The sequence below is a fragment of the Vicugna pacos genome, unplaced genomic scaffold (assembly GCF_048564905.1).
Source record: "Vicugna pacos unplaced genomic scaffold, VicPac4 scaffold_20, whole genome shotgun sequence".
Classification (NCBI taxonomy): domain Eukaryota; kingdom Metazoa; phylum Chordata; class Mammalia; order Artiodactyla; family Camelidae; genus Vicugna; species Vicugna pacos.
In genome coordinates, this window is record NW_027328741.1 from 72,646,171 (window position 1) to 72,663,870 (window position 17,700).

At 32.6% G+C, this 17,700-nt stretch overlaps 1 long non-coding RNA gene across 1 annotated transcript; it reads left to right on the forward strand.

Annotated features, from left to right (window-relative positions):
• The first annotated feature begins 13,405 nt into the window (after window positions 1-13,405).
• LOC140693941 (uncharacterized) lies at window positions 13,406-14,864 on the forward strand. Its single transcript, XR_012069660.1, has 3 exons — window positions 13,406-13,666; window positions 14,107-14,196; window positions 14,538-14,864. It is a non-coding gene; the product is annotated as an uncharacterized lncRNA (long non-coding RNA).
• The last annotated feature ends 2,836 nt before the right edge of the window (window positions 14,865-17,700 follow it).

Genomic DNA, 17,700 nt, shown 5'->3' on the forward strand with positions numbered 1-17,700 from the left:
AAGTAAAAGGAATGCAAATTGGAAAGGAAGAGGTAAAAGTCTCACTATATGCAGAAAATATGTTACTATATATAGAATACCCTACAAGATCCAGACAAAAACTACTAAATTTGATCAAAGAATTCAGCAAGGTAGCAGGTTACAAGATTAAGTTTCAAAAATTAGTGGCATTTCTTTATGCATATGATTCAGTAATACTATAGAGCTATAGTCAACATTACAGCACTGTGTCGGTAGGAAAACATACATAAAGGCCAATGGAACATAATAGAGAGCCCAGAAATGAACCCACAGCCTTTTGGTCAATTAATCTTTGAAAAAGGAGGCAAGAAAATACAATGGAATTGAGACAGACAATTCAGCATATGGTGTCGGGAAAACTGGACAGCAGCATGTAAATCAATGGAGCTAGAACACTCACAATGAAGCTAGAACACTACACACAGAAATATAATCAGAATGGATCAAAGACTTAAACATAAGTCAAAATACAATAAACCTCCTTGAGAAAAACTTAGGCAAAATATGATCTGACATAAGTCTCGAAAATTTTCTCGTAGAAGAAATAAAAGCAAGAAAAAACAAATGAGACCTAATGAAACTTACAAGCTTCTGCACAGTAAAGAAACCGGAAATAAAACAAAAAGACAACTAACAGAATGGGAAAATAATTTGCATATGATACCGACAAAGCCTTGATCTTCAGAGTATATAAGCAGTTCATCCAACTTAATAAGAAAAAATAAATGACCCAATCCAAAAATGGGCAGAAAACCTAAACAAGCGACTCTCCAAAGAAGACATACAAATGATCAAAAGGCACATCAGAAAATGCTCAATATCACTGATTATCAGAGAAATGGAAATCAAAACTACAGTGAGGTATCACCTCACACCAGTCTGAATGGCCATAATTCCAAAATCCACAAATGACAAATACTGGACAGGCTGTGGAGAAAAGGGAACCATCCTTCACTGCTGGTGGCAATGCAGATTGGTGCAGCCACTGTGGAAAACAGGATGGAGATTCCTCAAAAGCCTAGGAATAGACTTACCATTTGACCCAGGAATCCCACTCCTGGGCATAAATCCAGAAGAAACCCTACTTCAGAATGACACCTGCACCCCATTGTTATTAGCCAGGAATATTTACAATAGCCAAGACATGGAAAAAGCCTAAAAGTCCATCGACAGTTGACTGGATAAAGAAGAGGTGGTATATTTATACAATGGAATACTAGTCAGCCATATAAAATGACAACATAATGCCATTTTCAGCAACACGGATATTCCTGGAGAAAATCAGTCTAAGTAAAGTAAGCCAGGAAGAGAAAGAAAAATACCGTATGAGATGGCTCATTAGTGGAATCTAAAAACAAAGAAAAACAAAACAAAAAGAGCACAAATACAAAACAGAAATAGACTGGCAGACATAGAATACAAAGTTTTGGAGGCCATGGGGCGGGGGGTGTGAAGAGATAGACTGGGAGGCCAAAATTGTAGAATAGATAAACAGGATTCTACTGTATTACATAGGGAAATGTATAAAAGATCTTAAGGCTGCTCAAAGATGATAAAATGGGACAACAAATATATATATGTTCATTGTAACTGAAAATTTTTTCTCTAAGCTTGAATTGGAGACAACTTTGTAAAATCATTAAAAATAAATAAAAAAATGTTAAAAAAGGAAAAAACATTATCCTAAATATTACAGTTGTAAATATAAACTATAAAGAAAAAAACTTTGCTAAAGAGTAATAAAACCAAAGACTTTGTTTTATGTTTTCTTTTTGAGATAAGCAATTCAAAAAACATCTAGCCAGGTGCATCATGAAGAAAAGGTAGATGCTCCAAAGAAATAAATTAAGAAATAAAAGAAGAGAAATTACTAATTTTACCTCAGATGTACAAAAAAGGGATCATTTTGTCAACACTTACATGCCAAAAAACTGGACAAATTAGAAATAATAGACAAATGTCTAGAAAGTGACAGAGATAAGGAGAAAGAAATAATTTGAACAAATTTTTTACCTGAAAAAAGATATAATCTGCATTTAAAAAAATTGTTGAATACAAGTGCAGATTTAAACAGCTCCCGTGGGGAACTGTACAACAATACATAGCAGAACTTATACTCTTCAAACACTTCAAACATAGTGAAGATGTGGGAAACTCCCAAATTAATTCTATGAAGCTTTCATCACCCTGATAGCAAAACCAAAAAATAGTATGGACAAAGGGAACTTCAAGCCATTATATTTGATAGATTTGCAGGCAAAAATTCTACAAAATATTATTAGCAAACAAAATCCAGCAATAACTAAAATGAATCATACACCATGATCAACTTGGACTCATTGCAGTGTCACTAGAGAGGTTCAACATACACAAATCAATCAGTTTGATACACCACATTGACAAAAGTAAAAGAGAATACGACATGGTCATCCCAATAAATCCATAAAAAGCATTCCATAAAATTCAACATTTATTTATTAAGACAGCAACAACAGCAACAACAAAAACAACAACAACAGCAACAACGACAGAAAACTTTTAGCAAAGTAGGATTCAGGAAATATATCTCAACATATCTAAAGTCATTAATTACAGACCCACCAACAACATAATATGCAAAAGTGAAAAACTGAAAGCCAAATTAAGGAATAAGATAAGGATGCCCACTCTCACCATTTCTATTAAACACAGTATGGGAAGTTCTAGCAACAGCAATTGTACAAGAAAAAATGTTATTCAAGTTGAATTGAATGAAGTAAAACTGTTATTATTTTAGATGACATGATAATCTATAAAGTGAAACCTAAAGATTCTCCAAACCAAAACAACTAAAACTAATAAAGACATTTAGCAAAGTAGCATGATTCATAATTAATATACAAAAACTGTCACATTTTTACACAAACAATGATATATTCCATAATTTTAAAAGATCCATATGAAATCAGATGAAAAAATGAAAAACCTATGAAAAATCCAACATAATAAAATGAATAGGACACTGATAAATAAATTTGAAGATGATGCAAAGAAATTGAAAGAAATCTCAGGGTCTTAGTTTAGAGGAATTAATATTGTTAAAATACACATACTAGAAAATATGCCTACAGATATAAATTGATTCAGATAGAAATACTTGATATTTTCTGCAGAACTAAAAAGAGTCCTATGATTTGTATGGAACTGCAAAAGAGCCAGAACTGCAAAAGAACCAATGAGGAAAAAGAACATAGTTGAAGGTATAACCCATTACCCTCCCAGATCTCAGACTATATTACAAAAATACAGTAATCCGACAGCACAATGCTGGAAAACAACCGAAGATCTTTATCACTGGAATGGAACACAGAGGCAGAAATAAAACGTCACACCTATGGTCAACTAAACTATGACAAAGGAAACAAAAATATACAATGCCTTAAAGACAGCCTTCAGCAAGTGATGTTGAGAAAGCAAGACAGCTACATGTAAATCAAAGGAATTAGAACACTCCCTCACACTGTACAAAAATGAACTCAAAATGATTTAAATATCTGAATCTAATACATAACACAAAAAACTTCTGGAAACTAACATAAGCAAAACAAGACATAATTTGTAGCAAAAATTTCTTATGTCACTCTGTGAAATATGTGAAAACAATAGAAACAATATAAACAAAAGGTCCTAATTAAATCTAAAAGCTTCTAAACAGCAAAATATACAAAATGAAAAGATGAAATTCCAAATGGGAGAAAACATTAGGAAACTATGCAATTAACAAGAGGCTAATTTCTTAAATACACACATTTTTCTTACAACTCCATTAAAAAATCTACAAACAACTCAGACAGAAAATGAGCAGAAGACAATTCTCTAAAGAAGACACAGAGATGACAAAGAGAAAAAGGAAAACATGCTCACATTGCTAATCACTATACAAAAATAAAAGGCAAAAATAAAATAATGTTTTACATCACAATATTGAGAAGGGCTGTCATACAAATGTCTACAAGTAATAAAGAATGAGGTGGTTGTGGAGAAAATGGGACTCTCCAACGCTGTTGGTGGGAATGAAAATTGGTGAAACCACTTTGGAAACTGTATGGAAGTTCATTTAAAAAATAAAAATAGACCTATCATATGACACAGCAATCCAACTTCTGGGCATATAAAACATAAATCCTGAAAACAAAGAATCCTAGAGAAAAACATAAGAATTACACTCTGACTTTGGACTTAATATGATTCTACATATGTCTCCTCTGGCAAGGGAAGCAGAAGCAAAACTAACAAGATATTATTGCATCACTGTAAACAGATATACGCTGCAGAAGAAATGATCAATAAAATGAAAAGTCAAGAAACCCAATGGGAGAATATATTTGAAATTATATTTTCCAATCTAGTGTTAATATCCAATATATATGGCAAACTCTAACCCCACAACAACAACAAAAAAGACCAAACAATCCAATTAAAAAAATGTCCATAGGAACTGAATAGATTTATATGAATCAATTTTCTATAGAAAACATACAGTTGGCTAAATGACACATGAAAATATGTTCAGAATTTTAAATTATTAGGAAAGTCATAAACCAAGAATGAGACAAGACCTCACAATTGTCAGAAGGCTCTCGTCAAAAAGAAAACAAATAGATATTGGTGAGATTGTGGAGAACATGGAACATCATGGACACTGTTGATAGGAATGCAAATTATTGATTCCATTGCATACATACATCAAATTTTCCTCATCCATTTTTGTGTCAAGGGATGTTGGGTCTGTAGGCCCCTGTCTGAAGGCTCTAGAGAATAAGCCCATGGGCTGAACTGATAAACAAGCTGTGAGGATTGTCTCATATCAAGGCTGGATAAGAAATGGCCTTCTGAATGTATCCAGCATGGTTGGCTGGATAGCCTATGATGTGTAAGATCCTCAAAGGAGGACAACCTAAGACAGGCACAGCCGGCTGGATAAGTGATGGCCTACTTAATGGAGTTCCATGATGAACTTTAAAACAATCCTTGGTCATTTAAAAACCTGTGCTTACTGCAGGAGCATGGGGACATAAATAACAAGATTATTAACATTGTTATAACTTAGATGATATGTGAGGCATTGTGTACGTCCTATATAAACCCTACTTCAAAGAATCAATAAACAGAGAATTGCTTCGCTTCTTTCCAAACAGTGCTTGTGTGTATATGATATCCTGCCAATGACAGGGTTAATTTAATTTGTTGGGAGTATCTTAAAAGGATGTTGCATTATATACAATGCTCTTTCTGCACCATTTGAGATGATTATGTGAGTTTTATTTCTCATTCTATTAGTGTGGCATGTCACCTTTATTGATTTGAATATTTTGAAGTATCCTTTAACCCAGGGATAAATCCCTTTACTCATGTATGTGTATGATACATTAAATGTGTTGTTGAATTCATTTTGCTTGTGTTATGTTGAGAATTTTGGCACATATGTTCATCAGGGATAATATTCTATATTTTGCATATAATGTCCTTTCTCTCATTTTTATGCAAATAAAGCTGGCATCAAAAAACTTATTTGGAATCTTTCACCCCCTTCAAATTCTTGGAAGATTTGCGGAAGTATTGGTGAAAAATTGTCTTCAAACGTATGACAGAATACACCAGTAAAGTCGTCTTGAAATTTTCTCTGGTTTGGGAAGTTTGAATTATTGATTTACTCATTCACACTTTTGCTCTATTTAAATTTCTTATATCTTCTTGATTCAGTATTGGAAGACATATGTTACTGGGAATGTGTCTTTTGTTCTAAGTCATTCAAATCATTGTCTAGTGGTAACTACTTATGATGCTTTGCATCTCTACAGCATCAGTGGTAATATATTCTCTTTTATTTCTAATTTTATTTTCTTAGCCAACGTAAATGTTTGCCACTTTATGTTTAAAAGAAACAGACTTAGGTTTTTTTTTTTTTATATTTACAAATGTTTCTCTTGTTATTTGCCTTCCTCTCATTCATTCAATTTTCCTCTTAATTTTTTCTGTTTTCTCCTACATTTTGAGGTGAAAAATAAGTACTGTGAATCTTTGTATTTCATTTATTAGTGAATATTTTTATTTAGATACTATTTATTTATATGTTTATTTATTTATATATATATATTTATTTATTTATTTACATATTTATTCATTTATTTATCATTGAACTACTGCCATTTTCAGTGTGTCATTCTGTGGTGTATAGCACAGTGTTCCCGTACATGCTAACATTTGTGTACCTATTAAATGTTACTTCATGGTATTTAAATTACTGCCCTGTGTCATACAAAAGAAATTTTTAAAAAATGTATTTTTATATATAGAGCATAACAATTATAAATCTAAATATCCCAAGTATATCCCCTCACAACCCCTTTCTGCCGTAATCATAAAATTGTTTAGTTGGTCTGCGAGTTTGCTTAAATTTTTAGATGAAATCATTGTGTTCTCATCCAAATTTTTTTTTAACATTCCACATATTTCATGTCATGTGTTATTTTTCTTTCTCTTTCTGTCTAACTTCAATTAGAATGACAATTTTTGGGGACATCCTTTTGGCTGCAAATGTCATTGTTTTATCATTTTTTATTGCAGAATATTTTTCCATTGTGTAAATATGGCATAATTTCTGTATACTGTCATCTGTTGTTGGACAATTAGGTTGCTTCCATGTTGTGGCTATTGTATACAGAACTGCTGAGGACATTGGGGTGCATGTGTCTTTTTGAAATAGGGTTCCCTTTGATATATACCCAGAGGTGGGTTTGCTGGTTCGTATGTTAAGTTTATTTTTATGCATTAGAGGAATCCCCATACTGGTTTCCAAAATGACTGAACCAAACTACATTCCTACCAACAGTGTAGGAAGGTTCCCTTTCTCCAAAGCTTCCCCAGCATTTATTGTTTGTGGACTTTTGAAAGATGACCATTGTGACTACTGTGAAGTGATACTTCATTATACTTTTGGATTGCCCTACTCTGACAATGATAGTGAGCAATTCTTTTTTCATATATCTATGTGGCATTTGAATGTCTCTATTGGAGAATTGCTTGTTTATGGCTTCTGCACATTTTCAGATTGGGTTTCTTGTTTTTTTTAATTATTATTAAGTTGTATGAAGTCTTTATATTTTGGAAATTAAGCCTTTGTCAGTTGCATCACTTCTTAATATTTTCTTTAAACCTGTAAATTGTCATTTTGTTTTGTTTATGGTTCCCTTTGCTGTGCAAATTCTTATAAGTTTTATTAGGTCCCATTTATTAATTTTGCTCTTACATCCCTTCCCTGGGTAGTCTATTCTAGGAGATCATTGCTGAGATTTATCTCAGAGTGTTTTGCCTATGTTTTCTTCTAGGTGATTTACTGTGTCTTCCTTATATTTACGTCTTCAAGCCATTTTGTGTTTATTCTTGTGTATGGAGTGAAGGAGTGTTCTAACTCCATTGCTCTGATGCTGCTATCCAGTTTTCCCAACACCAGTTGGAGAAGAGATGGTCTTTTCTCTGTCATATTCTTGGCTACTCTGTCAAAGGTTAATTGAACATAGGGCTGTTGATTTATTCCTAGGCTCTCTATTCTGTTCCATTGGTCCATATGCCTGTTTCTATACCAATATAATGTCATTTTCATTATTGTAGCTCTACAATAGTGTATGGACACCTGGTGGGTTATTTCTCTAGCCTCTTTCTTTTACTTCAATATTTCTTTGGAAACTATGTATTTTTTATGACACTATGTAAATCTTCGGATCATTTGTTTCAGTCCTGAAAAGAAATATTTTGCATAATTTGATAGGAAATCAAATTTTCTTGCCTGAACGTTGTGGCTTGGAGTTCCAAGACTATATTGAATTTAAATTGTGAGAATGGGCAACCTTGTCTTGTCTCAGGTATTTGTGAGAAGGGTTTCAGTTTTTCATCATTGAGTATGTTGCTGGCTATATATTTGTCATAAATAGCTATTATTATTATGTTGAGATATGGTCTCTCTGTATCCTCTGTGATAAGAACTTTATTTGCAGATACGTTTTAAATGTGATCAAATGATTTTTCTGCATCAACTGAGATTATCATGTGGTTTTTTGTCCTCTCTTTGGTGATATGGTGTATCACAATTGATTGATTGATTTGCATATGTTACACCATCCTTGTGTTTCTGGGATGAACCTAACTTGACCATGGTGTATGATCTTTTTTTACATGCTGTTGGATTCTGTTTTTTAATAATTTCTTAAGGACTTTTACATCTATGTTTATCAATGATATTGGCGTATAGCTGTCTTTTTAGGTAGTGTCTTTGTGTGGTTTTGTTATCAGGTTATTTTGGCCTTATGGTGTAAGCTTGGGAGTACTCTCTCCATATCAGTCTTTTGGAAGAATTTGAGGAGGACTGGTATGGATTTTTCTTTGTATGTTTGGTCAAATTCCACAGTTATGCTATTTGGGTCTGAATTTGTGTTTGCAGAAATTTTTTATTTAATTGGCAATTCTATTCCGTTTCTGGTGATCTGTCTGTTCAAGTGGTCAATTTCTTCTTGATGCAATATTGTTGGGCTGAATGTATCCAGAAACTTCTCCATTTCTTCTAGGTTTTCCAGTTTGTTTCCATAGAGTTGCTCATGGTATTCCCTTATGATATTTTGCAAATTTGATGTACTCTTTGTAGTTTCCCCAATTTCAATTCTTATGTTATTTGTGTTCACTCTCTTTTCTTGTTGGTGAGCCTGCCCTGAGTTTTGTCAATTTTGTTTAGTATTTCAAAAAAGAGTTTGATTTTTTTCTATTTTTTAGACTCTATTTCAATTCTTTCTTCCTTGATCTTATTTCCATCTTTCTGCTTACTTTTTGTTTTGTTTGCTCTTCTTTTCATGATTAGTGTACATAGAACATTAGATTATTTATTTGAGATTGCTCTTCTACTTTGAGGAGGGCCTTGTCAGTCTGAACTTCCCCCTTAAGCCTGCTTTATTTGCATTCCATAAACTTTGCATAAGGTTTTGTCATATTTCTCGATATTTTTTAAGTTCTTATTTTACTTCTTCAACTTGTTTTAATACCATGTTGTTTAATCTAAATGCTGTCATTTTTTCTCCCTGTTTTTCTGTGATTGATTTCTACTTTCATTGTATTATTCTCAGAAAACTAGCTTGAAATAATTTTTATGTTCTTAAATTTGTCGAGGCTTCTTCTGTGACTGAGTAGATAATCTTTCCTAGAAGATGTTCCATATGCACTAGAAAAGAATGTATATTCTGTTTTGGGGAGAAGTACTGTTTTGAAAATATCAACGAACTCCAATTATTTCATTCTATCTTTTAATATCTTTGTTTCCTATTTAATTTTCTGACTCAAAGACCTGTCTAGTGATGGTAATGGGGAGTAATAGTCTCCTACTGTGATTGCGTTCCCTCCGACTTCTCCCTTTTTATCTATTAGTGTTTGCTTTACGTATTTAGGTACTCCTATATTGAGTGCATATATCTTAATGAGTATAAATCCCCTCATTTTTTATTGCTCCTTTCATCATTATAACATGTCCTTGTTTATCTTTCTCTATGGCCTTTCATGTAAAGTCTATTTTGTTTGAAGTCAATACTGCTAGTCCTGCTTTCTTGTCATGTCCATTTGCATGGAATATATTTTTCCATCTTCTGGCTTTCAATTGATGTGTGTTCCTCTTACTAAATTGGTTCTCTTGTATGCTTCATAATGTAGGGTCTTTTTATATTATCCCATCTGACAATATATATCTTTAGATCGAAGCAGTTACTCTATTAACAATTGTGATAATTATTGATAGACTGCTGTTTATTTCCATTTTGAGCTTCATTTCCCAGTTGATTTTGTATATCCTTTTTGTTCATTTCTTTTTCTTTTTGTGGCTTGCTAAGTTTTCATTTTTAATCTTGGTTTCTTTTTGGATTTGTTACTTCATTGTAAGCTTTTGATATATGGTTACCCTGTTTTGTATGTATATTGACCCATTACTATATATGTTTATTTGACTGATAAGAATACAAACTCTAACCCCTCCTACAGAGAATAGAAACAAGAAGAAAATACTCTGTATTGTCCTGTTTCACTCTGTGAGAATTAAAATTGTTGACGTCCTGTTTTACAGCATCATGTATTCTATTGTATGTCATTGCAGCTATTGCCATTCTAATTATGACTTTCTCCTTTCTATAGCCTCCTGCTTCTTTTCTTTAGAGTAGATCTTTCATTATTTCTTTTTCTGTTGCTAAATTCTTTGAGTATTTGCTTTTATGGAAGGTATTTATCTCACCTTCTATTCTAAAGGATAGCCTTGCTTGATAAATTATCTTAGATTACAGCTTTCTTTAATTCAGGACTTTGAATATGTCTTGACACTGCCTTCTGCCTTATATTTGTGTAGGAAATGTGTTTACAAATATAATGTATATAATTATATATATATGTATATATGTAAAGAATACCTAGAAATGAAGCTAAAAAATAAGATGAAAACCTCTACATTAAAAAATAGAAAACATTGATGAATGAAATTAAATCTTATCCAAAGAAAGGAAAAGATCTCTTATGTTAATGATGTGAAAGTATGTGGTTGAAAAAAATTCTACCCAAAGCAATCAACATTTACTGTGATTCATGTCAAAATACCCATGAGATTTTTCCATTAAATAGAACAAATATTTTCAAAATTTATATGTTGCCACAAAGATCATGAGTTGCCAAAATAATCTTGAAAAATATTATTAAATCTAATAGTGTAAAATACTCTGATGTTAAAGAGTCCTATAAAGCTTTTATAATTTAAACAACATGATACTGAATCAAAAACAGAGAGCAATCAATAGGAGAGAATAGAGCAACCAGATATAATCTCTCACACCTATGATCAATTAACCCATGAAATAGGAACCAAGAGTATAAAATGAAGAAAAGACATTCTCCTCAGTAAGTAGTGCTGGGGAGATTGAACATGTGAAAAATAGATTAGAGTATTTCCTCACGTTGTATACAATCCATGAGCACAGAATATCTTTCATTTACTTTGTTTACTTATATTTCTTGCACTTTTAATTTATAGATCTATGTTTAGATCTTTTATTTCACTTATCAATTTTATTCCCATTTTATTCTTTTTAGAATAAGTGTACACATAATTGTTTTCCTAATTTGTTGTTAGTATATAAAAATGCAATTGATATTTGTAAATTGATTTTGTATTCTGCAAGTTTACTAAGTTTGTTGACTGTTACAAACACTCACTGGAGAAGTCTATGGGGTTTTCCATCTATGTATAATTATGTCATCTGTAAAAATTTTACTGCTTGTTTACAAGTTGGATGCCTTTTATATTTTTTCTTCACTAGATTTTCTGGCTAAGACTTCTAGTAGTGTAATTTAGGACTTGTGATAATAAGCTATTTTTTCTTATTACTGGACCAGAGGAACACCTTCCTGTATGTTAACATTCAACTTGATATTAGTCATGGGCTTTTCACAAATGGCATTTTTTATCTTTAGTTATATTCTATCCAGAGAGAATTTGTTAAGAATTTTTTTGTGTACAAAAGTTAAGATCAGTTCTGTCAATAATTTTCCTACATTTTTTGAGATTCTTTCTTTTGAATTCTCTGTTTTCTAAGGGATGGTATCACATTTATTGATTTGCATATGTTAAATAAATTTTGTGGATCAGGACTAAATCCAACTTAACTATAGTTTATAATACTTAAAATATGCAATGTATTCAGGTTGCTAATATTTATTTAGAATGGAATATACACATACAGAATGAGAAATTTACATTGTAGCTTGAGTGTACATATATTTATTAAAAATTTTTCACTCAATTTGAATTTGACTTATGTTTAATGAAATTTATTTCTAAATAATGAATATAAATTTTGGTAGAACTGGATTTACTACAGTTTACTGATACAGAACATAGCTATTATTTACAATTAGTGCACAAAGCAGTTCCCTTAAAACACCGTATTATAATAACAATGCCAACTGTTTCAGGACTTGGGAACACATTGCTTCCTAAAATGCATTACCTGGTCTTATCCATCCCAACCCACATATAATGTTATTTCTTTGTTTTTTGATTGCCACTTAATGAAGTTACTGCTTATAGAACCCAGGATATTTTGCATAACTCTATTTATTAACATCATTTTGGAACACTTAACAGAAGCCACAAGAGTATGGATTATAAAGATGACAAGAAAATTTATTCCTTCTAGGGACTGAAAACCCTCTGAATGAAAGAATGTCAAAAATAAACATTTGTAAATGTACAATAAGATTTTCTCTTGTGTAATTTTAAAGTAGAAAATTAAATTACATTTGTTTTAATTATAGCACTGAATTACAAATTGAAACAAAAATTCCCCCCTTTGGGATTTCTTAAATTTGATTGATTATTTTAATCTAATTTTAATTCATAAATATTTACCATTTATTTACAAACATAGCAAATAAACTGATATTTATTCTGCTGATGTTTTGAATATAGAGATACTTATTTTAAAGTACACCGAGAAATAAATACTTCCGTTTCCAAATCAAATTTTGTTTCACTTTAATTACAAATGATAATGAAATTGTTATACCTTTTCGGTAAAGGTTTTACTCAAATTTCACTTTAAATACCAAAACTTTAATATTATTTTATTTATTTTGTGCATATTTATACTCTGTTCACCAATCTGGTATAAATTTGTGTACAAAAGGAAGGAGATTGGTTTTATTTCAAAGAACCCAAAATTAAATTATTTCAAAAGATTTTTGTGGGGAAAATATTTGCACATCACATTATAAAAATAAACATCCTGTATGTTTCATTTTAACTGGATGAATGAGAAGGAAACACTCGCTGAATGTTACACTTTGGTTGCTAGGAGACCTGTCATTTTGTGATGTCACAACCACTCAAGTTGAGAACCATTTTGATGGCCTAGCAGTTTAAATGTGCAGGCCTGCTAAAGCAGCATTTGAAGCTGCAGTGCTCAAAATCATTCAGATTAGAAAAGTAGCTATAGTAAAAGTTATTTGAGATGGAACATATTTCTTCAGAAATTCAAGATGTGTCTAGTAAAAATGGACAAACTGGTTCAGGAAACTCCGGTAGATCTCTATTGTGTGATCAAACATTCTCTGAGGACTTGGACTTGAGGTGTATGATTGAAGAAAATGCTTTTCAGACTTTGTCAGAAGAATCCTTGATAAAAAGACAATGTTACACACATTGTGTCTCGGAACCAGATGAAGATAATGATTTTCGTTTTCTGACACTTCCAAGTAAACTCTGGAAAATGGCTTGGAGTGACCAATTTAAATCCATCTGTTGGGATGATAATGGAACTTCCATAGTGATTGACGAAGATGTCTTTAAGAAGGATGTTTTGGAAAGAATGGCCCCTTTCAGAATATTTGAATCGTTTAATTAGACAGCTTATCTTTTATGGGTTTAGTTAAGTACGGCAGAATTTTCAAAGATCTGCTTGTCTAGCTGACTTTCTGGCAGAAGAAATAGAAGTCTCTGTTTTAAGCAAGATATTCAGAAATTTTAGTTACGTCTTGGTAACTGATGTATAAAATTTTATTTTGTACATCACTCTGTGGTAATATAAATATGAAGGTAGGTTTTGAAAATTGTATAAAACTACAAAGGCTAAAATTCTTTATTTTTTCTAAAAATGAGAACAGTGCCTTAAGTATTCAAGATTTTGAGAAACTTTGCTAGCAACTATAAATCTTAGCAGAAACCTAAATAAAGGTATTAAAGCTGCTTTTCAAAATTGGCATTCACCGTTACTGCAAATGCTAACTTCTTAAATTTGATGACTATACTATTTAAATGTGTATTCTCCAAATAAGTAACTTCAAAATATCATTATCAATTTTCATATTTTGATGATATTATCTTTGCATAGTAAAAGTGAAATCTGAGGTTTTATAGGTGATTCTTATTATAGTCTTGTGTTTTGGTTTAAAATATTACTAAAATCTTTCTCCTTTGGTTGTAGCTTCAGTTCTATCATAATCCAAATATTAAATGAGGGTTTCCCCTGCTTTTAGAGAGAATAAAATGAAGAATTGGGATTAAAAATTCCTCTCTGGTATCTTCATTGGCTCAAAATGTCAACAAGAAGCACTTTAAAAGAGGAGGTAATGTTCGTAAACATAATTCTGATTTTATGGCTGACACTAGTTGAGAAAGTGCATTTTTACCTTCTCCAAATTTAAACATGCCTCTAATAAGAAAGCCCTCTACTAGCCACATAATTGGTGATACAATTACCCCGATCAGAAGTGATTTTTCTCCTCCATCATCAATGTCATGTAGACCACCAGAACAAATTGCAGTGGATCAACGTGCTAATTTAAATCAGTTGACCACTGTCCACGGGCACTCTGAAAGCAGCTACACTGAAGCAAATGGCTGTGTTTTGAACTTCATTACAACTACAACTTCTACTTCTCAGTAGAGCATCTTGTCTCCCATACAGAGCAATTAATTTGGACTGATGGTGAAGCCTTCTACTTTTCAAAATAGATATCACAACATATCTGCCAATAAATGTCATTTATCTAAACTTCAACCAGGGAGCAACCCACGGTTTCCAGTGACAGTGATAGCTGATACATCAGCTACCTCCCTTTCAAGGCCAACTCATCAGCCATCTTCAGTTTATGAATGTCATCCTAATTAAAACTGATCCACCAGAGGACAACCAGATTATGCAGGATTACAAAGATTAAATTTGATGTTGGTAAATGTCGACAAATATCTGCAATTTTCTTATTTGAACAATAAACTTAGATGTGTAACTTTATTATCCTTATTTTTTTTAAATAGTGTAAAAAGTTAAACGTGAGACTAAGTTACCATTTAAAGAAAAAAAGAGATATTTGATTGATATGATCATTTAATGCAACATAAGGGTATAAATTTAAATAATTTCTAAGGAAGAAGAAAAAATTGAAGAATTTGTAAAAAACTAAAACATGGAGATAGGATAAATTACTAAGTGGTTTCTGGTTCATCCTGGAAAGTATGAAAAGAGTTAAGTTAGGATACATTAGAACAGGAGATAAATGCAGGAACTGGCCCAGGGATCATGGTCTCTATTATGTCATGCCTGGTATCATAAAAGTCACATGATATAGACTCAGATGGCACATTAAGCATGTGATAGAATTTAAAAGCAATTTTATCTATGGTCTTCTCTGTGCTGTTTTCAAAGCATTCCAATTTGTGATTTCTTTTCCTCCCCTCAAGAATCTACACTATATTTTCAAGTGAATATTTTAAGTTACTTTTATGATCCAGACAAAGACAAGCTTACATCCTAAAGGTGGCACTAAATGCCTTTCCACTGTAAGCCCACAAACTCAACATAGTTTAGTCATTTCATTATAGATCTGACATCTTACTAATTTGGCATATCTTTATGTTTCACTGTTTCTGGAAATACATCCAGGCAAATGTTTATGGACCATATTAAATAAAACCTCACAATTTTGGCTCCAGCTCTTCCTTCGACTTAGGATGTCCTCATTTTACCTATAAAGATTTTCGTAGTCTCAGCAGAGAAATCACCTCCTCAAGATATTTTCTGTCTATACCCCTTTCCTTGTCTAAATTGGATACCAGCACTGTAAGCACAGAATATGCCACAGGATGCATTTTAGTATTTAGTGAAAGAAAAATACATGTTGACTTTAAGCAAAGTCTACTATCCTGAAACAACAAAACTATCATAGTTTTAAAACTGTTTCGTTATGTTCTTTACTCTTCACCACATACTAGCTCTTTTCGTAGCCCAAGGACTAGTCACTCAAAACTGTAATTGAAGGTATGTACAGTAGACAAAGTATTATTTTCTTCTTAATTCATACCTCCAGAGGCCTAAGGCATTTCATTCTCATTTGATGGATATTTTCCTGTCTCTTCATCACCCACCCATCCCAAAAGAGCTGATTCTTTTCCGCATACCAATAAGTATACTGATTTCTAATTAATTGACTTCCTAGAATCAGAGTTTATCCAGAAGAGACAGTGCCAATGCAAACATTTAATGTACGTTTATACACCCCACATAACTTGTGCCATTCTAACCTTCACACAGGAAGTATTTATGAGGTACTAGACCCTTGGTTGGGGTGGGTGAATTCAGTAACTAAATTGCAATCTAAACTGTGTGGACTAAAAAGAGGTGAGAGTGGTAGAATTAAATATTTATCCAACTGCAATAATATCAAATTTCTGCAGATACTAGGAAATATAAAATATTCATGGAATACTTTGACTATTTCCCATTAATATAAAATAAGAGGTGAAACATTTTCAGAATGTGAAATGAGCTGAATTTCTGGGATAAGTGTAGGCTTGGTCAGGGAGCCTAAGGCTTCTGCTCACAATCATGCAGCCAGTGTCAGCGGATAAAACTGAAATGGCAACATTGTGTCCTGAAAATGTGTCACCTGTTGTGAAGAAAGAATTTGATAATCTGGAAAATGGGTTAATGGATCAGGGTAAGCTCTAGAAACATCCCACCAATATGACCTTTACCAAGAGAAGAAAAGAGCCCACTTTCAGCAGGAGACCTGTGTCTGGACAGCAGTGGGTGTTCCTATAACACAAATATCAAGCTTTTAAATTTGTCAGCTCAACTCTGATGGTGGCTATGTTTTCGCTTATATTAGCAGTCTTGGGTTCAGATGGGCTGGTTCAGCAGCTAATTACCAGCTCTCTTATCAGACAGTGGGTCTTACCGTGGTCATCATAACAAGGTTCTACACTGATAAGTCAAAAGCTACTGCTTACTTTCAGAATAAGAAATCCTAAAGAAAAATATTGTTTGTTTGTCCATCTATAGTTTTCTACCTGGGAAAAGTAGGCTATTTGCAAAAGTACAAAAGTTGGCTGGTGTTTTGAAAACTATTCTCTGAGCTCTGCCCACTGAATTCTTCCCACTAAATACTACAGACTTGTCTACCACTGTGTGTGTATGTGAAGATGGATTTTTAAGCAGTAACTAAGATTGTCTTAGTTGAGTCATCAGTGGATTATTCCTCTGCATGTTTCAGAATTTCTGTGAATTAAGAGTTTCATTGAGCCACCAGATTTTCTTCCAATCAGGGAGAGGTAGATTATATTTCTCCCAGTATACTAATTGTTACCTGTTCATTGAATCCCGAGCTAATGCTAGGGCCAAGCCACTGAACCCTTGAATTGGACTGAGGCATATACATTCTCCAATCCCCAGAGCCCAGCACAAGACTGTGTCTCCTTTTTAATTTAAGCTTATGTCCAAGTTTATTTTTCTTTTAATTCTCATTGTTGACACAACTTATTTTGTATTTGAACACCCAATGAATAATTTATAGGGACTGAACAGCTGATGTGTTCCCGTTCATCTACAAATAGCAATAACTTTTCTTTCATTGGACTACCTGAAATACAGTGAACATAGTCATCATTTTGAAAGCAGTCCTCAGTCCTAATAATGCAGAATCTTTACACTTCTTTGCCAGCACTTGAGCGAGGATGTTTTTTATGGATCTCAAGTATTATTTTCACATCCCCTTATGCATCCTTGAGAAAACACCATATTGTTATCCAAAATAATGTTTTTGTCAGTATTGCATTCCCATTGCGAAACAGTT